Raw genomic sequence first — 6,000 nt, 5'->3', positions numbered from 1 at the left:
GCAGCCACCTGACTTGCCCACATGGCAATCCTGCATGTGGTTCTGCAAAGTATTTACCATTCCACAAATACTTGTTTTGAGCACAGTCTGTGCAACCTGTATTACAATAATGAATTCAAATAATTTCAGTTAACACAAAGAAGCAAATGAAGGATCAAACAGGCAGCTGCTTCCTCAGCAGCACACAAAATGTCAACAGCTTATACAATCAAAATCATTCTCTTAGATACAATGAGGCTATCAGTCAGCACTGTGAGTACAATAGGCAGCATTCTGCAGGAAGGCTTGGTGCCATTTTCTGGAAATGATTACAGAAATTTTAGTACACTCTTGACAAAACAGATAGGGCTTTGAATTTGCTGGAACTTTCTCGCTCTTTTTTTAAAATAATTATTTAACATTTTTAATTACTGCACCACTGACCATAAATGCTAGTGCTATTATAACTGATCTACAATAAGTATGATCAATATATCTTAAAGGATAAAAATGCTGTGGACATCCTACATTAGGAGAAAATATGCAGCATTTAATTAAGAACCATTAAGTACCTGTATGCAGTTTATCTTTTGGCATCCACACAGTCATAATACAAATAATCTGGGGATCTATAAATAGAAAGGTTTCTTCAAATATACTTAAATAAACTTAAAAACAGAAACCTGATAGATATCATAATACCATCATACCTTGTAAGTATGTGAGTAAGAAGAGAGGGGGCAGACACTGGATGGAAATGGGGGGGGGGAGGGGGTAGATGCTGGTGAGAATTAAGAGATTGAGGAAAGAAGAAACAAGAGACTGGGACCAACACAATTAGAAAAAGTAAACAACCAGACAACAAAGGTAGGAAAAAATTAATTTTATATTTAGTTTAGGATAAAGTTGTGTGGTAGCTATGTTAATAAATACAGAAAATGGAAATAAGGCGATATCTTTATTGAACTAATTTTAATACATTTTTGATTAATGTTTGGGGCCAAACCCTCCTGTCTCATGTCAGAACAGAATACCATAACTGCAGAAGGTATGATGGTATTATGATATCTATCAGGTTTCTGTTTTTAAGTTTATCCACACAGTCATACCAGAAATCCAGTATTGCTCAACTACAGACTTTGGTGAACAAGAGGGCCAGTGTTTCAAGCAACAGTACCTCCTACATGCTGCAAAATATAGCAATGAGGAGGCGGCAAAAGGGAGCATGGAACACTTAAAATAAAATAAAAAAAGTTTTGGCAGGTCTGCTTTGAAAGACTCCCTCACAAAACTACCTCTGTCCTCTCCAAATATAGCACCGTGTTAAAGCAGAATTTTACACTTGCAAACTCAAAAGGATGTTTTAGGCTAGAGGAGGGAGTAAAAAATGATCCACTGAGGGAATAACTGTTAGAGATGGAGGATAAAACCTGCCCCCTAATATCCAGTATGTAGCGCTCTTTAAGGGTTAATTTCTTTTTTAAATATTTAGAACAATTTACAATAATTCACCAAAGATGACTTGTCAAGCAATTTGCCAAGTAATAACAGAGGAAAATATTTAGGGATAATTCCCTCTATTTACCAAATTTTTACAGGCATTATTCCACTAGAAGGGAGACTGATCAATACACCATAACCTGAGAGGAGGTATAAAGAAAAAGAACATTATTAAGAAAGCAAGGTCAAATTTACTGCATCTAAACTCTTTAAAAAGTCCAGAAGTCATTACAAGTCAGGTTTTAGGAGCTCTTGCACTAAAAAAAGAATGAAGTTGTGAAGGTTCAAAGAAATGAAATGAAAATTAACATTGTCAATCTGTAATACACATTTACATGGAAATCTTAACTGAAATTTGGCTCCCAAATTCAAAGCTTCCTGTCACATAGACAGAACCTTCTTCCTTCTTTCCTGTGTCCATCTGGAGATGTCAGGAAATATCTGAATCTTTTCTCCTGAAAATGTAACTAAAGCAGATTGTCTCAAATAAAGTCTTAGCAAAGCTTCCTTATTTTGAAGAAATACAAAAGAGACCAGTAAGGTGGCATGAAAATCCACCTCTTCTTGTGATCTCTCTAAGAGAGCTGAAACGTTTAAGCTATCAGAAGATGAGTCAGCCACCTTGTTTACATGTTCTATTATAAACATTTATTAACACAGCTACAATACTACTTTATCCTAAAGCAAAAAAATAAAAATATATATTTTATTTACAGTTTCTTGTCTCTGGTTTCTACTTTCCTCATCTTCTTTTCACTGTCTTCCATCCATCCAGCATCTGTCTTCGTTCTCTCTCTGCCAACCAGTGTCTGCCCTCTCTGCTGTCCCCTCCATCCAATGTCTGCCCTCTTTCCCTGCTCCTTCCACCCCCCCCCCACCTGCTGACACCCGGGGCAGACCACCCCCACTGCCCCGCCCTTGGTATGCCACTGGACACACCTTATGCAGAGACTCCATGGCCGACCACAAGGACTCCAGCATTACCTTTGCAGGTCTTACAAACGGTTGTAGAGACATATCAGGTTTAGACCCTATTTCATTCACCATCGACGGTCCAGATATTGTCTCTAATCCTGACAAATTCAACCTAGCAACCAAAGAAGTAACTGAGAGGCTTGGATTTTCAGGGGGAACCCCATCCTGGAGTGCTGCTATGTCGAGGAAGCCCCTCCTAGGCCAGTTCAGAGACCCCGACTTCCGAGGTCTTGACGGGCATGCTTCCTGACATGCTCCCCACTCCTTGAGCCTGCTGTGCTGGACTTCGCGGGCTAAGTGAAATCTCACTTTCCTGACCGTGAATCCTCTCTGTCCTGATCAAAGGAACGCCCTGAGATGCAGTAGGAGTCGCATATGCTGTGATCGGAGCCTGACAAAGAGTTGGGATCGCAGAGAGTAAGGAGGAAGCTCCTCTAATCTTTCCTTTCTCTTCAGAATCATAAAAAGTCAGGAAATAAGTTAAAGGAAAGAAAAATCTCCCAGAGCTCAGCATAGTACATCTGACCTCAACGCCATCTTGGTCAGTCTCCCAGATCATCCACTAAAGGGTTAATTTTATAACCACCATGAGTGCATAGAATATTTACATCTCATTCCATGGACATTTCCCAGATTTTCAAAGTGAAAGTATATGCATATTTTTGCTCTGAAAACAAGCCCAAGAGATCCATCCACCCACACACACCCTAGTATACTGTGCAGATTTCAGCTTCATCTGGAAACTAGTATGTCTCTATAAAATCTGTAGGATCAAGAGAGGGTGACCTGATACGCTCTCACTTCCTTGGACTGCCTCTCTATCAAGTGCTATAGAAAAAATGCTTTTAGACCTGTTCTCAATTTGTGTCTTGGTTCATGCTGATTAACAGAGGCACAATAAATTGGGCAGAAATGTCTGGCACTCATATCCTACAGAACTTGCTTTTATGTTGCAGGAAGACAGGAGCAATTAGATTTGATTAGACCATTTAATTTTTGTAAACCAATTTTGCAAAACCTTTTTTACATTCCTTATCATTCCTACTTGTTGCAAATCTGACTTCCACAGTGATTAGGAAGCACTACTTAATAGTTTACAGTACTTAACAGTTACCAGAAAAATGAACTATAAACCAGCTATGGCCTCTGATGTAAAGTGTAAAATACTTTTGTAACAAGTAAATAACTCTGTGTGTGTGTTGGGGGGGGGGGGGGGGGAGGCAGTTTTCAAACATCTGTATTTCTGAAACAGATGGTTTAATATTTCTCAATTTCCAGGAAATCTGGCCTACAATGTGAAAAACTTTATGAAAATGAAAAGCTTATGTAATCATATGGCAATTTTTGTTAATGGGTTTGTGATTTTAATTAAGCATAGGTATTGCTACAGGGTGGGCAAGTGCCACCGCCCCCCCCCCCCCCCCCCAATAGCTTTGCCACCTGTGTCTTACCTAGAGCAATTAATTTTGGCATTCCAGTCTCCTCTTCTTGCTAATCACACCAATGCTTCCTCCTCTTGTGCGATTCAATTAGAAGTTTGAGCTATGCAATGCTCTGTAGAGTAGGGAGCATATACATTCAAATATTGCTTTGAACTGTGTGGGAGGCGGAAAACTCAGCATGGCAGCAGCAACTAAAAATACGGTCAATTGTTCCTCCTTCCTCTTCCTCCAGCTGCACTAATGAAGAGTTTTGTTCCAGCACCACCATTGTAATGGCTACCCCAGAATCTTATGGTTGCCACTGCTGCTCCTCTGTCTCTGCTTGCCTATTTGGCCGCTGTATTTTAACCATTTAGGGCCTCAAATTCACTAGTAGATGGTAGCTGTTTGGGAAGGCGACATCAAGGATTAGGGGGAATGGCTGGGATAGGGTCTCTGGGACTGGGTGTTTGGAGGGGGGGGGGCAGAAACTGGGTGAATGCTTGAAAAGAGGCTAAGGGACTAGGTAAGTGCTTCAAGAGCATCTAAGGGAGTGGGTGCTTGGAGAGGGAGGCTGAGGGATTGGGCAAGTATTTGGGGAGGAAAGTTTGAAGACTGTTCGAGTACAGGGGGAGATCTGGTTTGGTATGTTTTTCTAATAAGTATGGGAAAATTAGGTTCTTACCTTGATAATTTTCTTTCCTTTAGTCACAGCAGATGAATCCATGATATACTGATGGGTTGTATCTACCTACCAGCAGGTGGAGATAGAGAACACTGAAAGCACATAGTGCTCCTGGCTACCCAGCCCCCTCTGCCTTCAGTATATGACATTTCCAAAGCAGAGTGAATAAGAAAGGCAAAATAATAAACTTTCCTCACAGAGAACAAATGCCCCTGAACCGGAGCAATAATCAAACAAAGGAGATATGTTATCAACCTCCTGAAATAAAAAATGCATGTAGAAACTCTGATAGCTTGTCTCCAAGTACTCTTAATGAGGCACAATGTGTGTATGCAACATCTGTAGAAAAACTAAAGTCAGACAGAGAGGGATCATGGATTCATCTACTGTGACTAAAGGAAAGAAAATTATCAAGGTAAGAACCTAATTTTCCCTTCCTTGTCATCAACAGCAGATGAATCCATGAACTGATGGGATGTACCAAAGCACAAGTAGGGTGGGAACAGACAACTCCGCGAGCAAGCACTTGTGCTCCAAAATGCGTATCCTGCTGCGCTGCCACATCCAGCCTGTAATGCCGCACAAAAGAGAGCTGAGAAGCCCAGATAGCCACACAACAGATCTCCTGAAAAGACACTCGTTCCAGCCTACGAAGAGGACATTGCCCTCGTCGAGTGCACTTCAAACACTTCAGGTGGCAATCGCCCTGAAAGCAGATCAGCCGAAAAAATGAGTTCCTTAAGCCAGCGGGCTACAGTGGCCTGAGATGCCAGAAACCGCCGCCGGGGACCTGCGAGCAGAACAAATAAACGATCAGGACTCCTAAACTCATTTGACTTCTGCAGATACTGCCACGGAGCCCTGCGGACATCCAAAAGGCGCAATTGCCCAAAGGAGCCCAGAAACTCCTCCTTAGAGAAGGAAGAAAAATGAGCTGGTTGAGGTGAAAAGCTGAACCCACCTTAGGCAGAAAGGAAGGCACCGTACGAAGTTACCCCGGATTCCGAGAACTGTAGAAAAGGATCCCGACATGAGAGCCTGAAGCTCAGACACTCTTCTTGCCGACGTCATTGCCACTAAAAAAAACTGTCTTGAGAGTAACATCCTTCTCAGAAGCCTGTTTAAGAAGCTCAAATGGAGATTGCTGGAGCTGTAGGGGTATTTCCCTGTGATCTCACCTGAGCTGGCCTTGGTTCATACAAGCCTAATGCATCCTGTTACAAACAAGATGGGTGCTACAACCTCTGACCTGAACATCTCTGTGTCAGCAAGATCCAGGTTTTTAGCTTGTGGAAAATTACTGGCAGGCATGTTCCATCCAAGGACATTATGAGGCTCATTTTCAAAGCACTTAGCCTCCCAAAGTTCCATAGAAACCTATGGAACTTAGCCTCCCAAAGTGCTTTGAAAATATGCCTCTGAGTGTTACAACCACCCCCT

Source organism: Microcaecilia unicolor, chromosome 1 (assembly GCF_901765095.1).
Source record: "Microcaecilia unicolor chromosome 1, aMicUni1.1, whole genome shotgun sequence".
Classification (NCBI taxonomy): domain Eukaryota; kingdom Metazoa; phylum Chordata; class Amphibia; order Gymnophiona; family Siphonopidae; genus Microcaecilia; species Microcaecilia unicolor.
The sequence above is the reverse complement of the archived record's forward strand: the minus strand, read 5'-3'. Positions refer to the sequence as shown.